Source organism: Rhagoletis pomonella, unplaced genomic scaffold (assembly GCF_013731165.1).
Source record: "Rhagoletis pomonella isolate Grant_MI unplaced genomic scaffold, Rhpom_1.0 Rhpom_scaffold_00004, whole genome shotgun sequence".
Classification (NCBI taxonomy): Eukaryota; Metazoa; Arthropoda; class Insecta; order Diptera; family Tephritidae; genus Rhagoletis; species Rhagoletis pomonella.
Genome location: NW_023458558.1, coordinates 23,667,739 through 23,669,447, shown reverse-complemented (window position 1 = coordinate 23,669,447; position 1,709 = coordinate 23,667,739).

The following is a 1,709-nucleotide window of genomic DNA, read 5'->3' as shown; positions in this document are numbered from 1 at the left end:
TTAAATGTTGAGCTCTCAACCCCTAGGATTTTTTTAAATGGAAAAAATAATACCCGTATTATTCTAGTTGAAACAAAAAAATATATTGAGAACTGCTTCATAGCTAATGAACTTTTCCAATTTTTTATATGAGGAAAAACACTTATCGCGTATAGAATTCTTAAAAGTCAATATTTTTCGATCGGAAAACTTCCTTTCTTTTCAGGCCCCTTCCAGTTATAACACCCAATCGTTTATATTACCTTTTCAATACTACCGATTTTTTGTGGATCCCCCATTGCATTTTTAAGGGTTTTTGTGAGACCTTTAAAGAAAAGTTAACTTTAAAAAATTGTTAAATGAACCATTGGGTATTGCTATTGGAAGTCTCCTAAAGAGAAACAGAGTTTTTCGATTGAAAAATGTGGATTTTCAAGAATTCAATACCATTTCTACGAAAACGTGTTTCCTCTTCATATAAAATACATGGACAGCTTCATGGGCTTTGAGGCAGTTCTAGATATATATTTTTTTTTTTACAAAAATTTGCTTTACAAAAAATATGGGTATTCTTTTTTCCATTTAAAAAATCTTAGGGGTTAAGCCTAAGAGTTTAAACTTTTCCCCCGCATATATTTTTGGATCACCCTAAAGCGCATACATATGTACGACACATGTATGTAAGTAGCTTGCGGATAAGTTACCGATATATTGACATATTTATCGTTATCGATTTTATTAAATTCGTATTTCGATTTTTCCCGGAATATTTATCGATATTTATTTAGATACTGATATATACATATAGCATCGATAATGTTATTGTCAGTGTTATTGACATTATTGTCGTTACTGTTATCGGTAAGCTTACAAAAAAATATGTATCGGACAAATTATCGACACATTTGCGGCGTTGTCGATTAAAACATAGATACATATGTATGTATATAAATACATATATAAATAATAATGGTTCTTGTTATCGATATATTTTTTATTAGAGTTATCGATATCGATGTTTATTAATATACTAATACCTACCTATGATTCTATTATCGATAATTATAACCGTATAACTTTACTAGTTAATACTCGTTTCATGAGCAATATGTAAACTCAAAGCTCGATTAGTTTTGCGCTATACAAAGCACATCTCCAAAAAAAAAAAACAACAATTAAATCCCAGACCTGCCCATTACAATTAATTTCAAACCTTTGCATACATATGTACATATACTCGTATATTTACGTATCTTGATCTTTCGCACGTGTGTTTTATTATCATTAAAAGCATTAAATCAAATGCAGGTCGCACTATACATACTACATTAACCTCCTGCAATTAATAAGGAACCACATACACTCTTACATACGGTAAGCACAAAAGAATATCCCTTAGGACGGCATACTCAACATGCAACTCCATAGTTTAATTGAGTGAGTGCTAAGTATGCGAACTTCTTTTGCCAATTTAACTCATTTTTGGTGGTAATGACATTTTTCTCACCTATATAAGAAACAAATATGTATGAACTCACATATGTATGTACATATATAAGAATCTACTTACCTATGAAAGTACGGTAATATGTATCATTAAGTATGTATGTCTGACTTATCAATGTCAAAGCAATAACACATCTCTCTTGGCCTTCACGTCGTATACGCAACATTTTTTGAAAGATAGACTGAAGGAGGCTTGAAGAAAAGGGTGTGTGCAAAAAAGTACA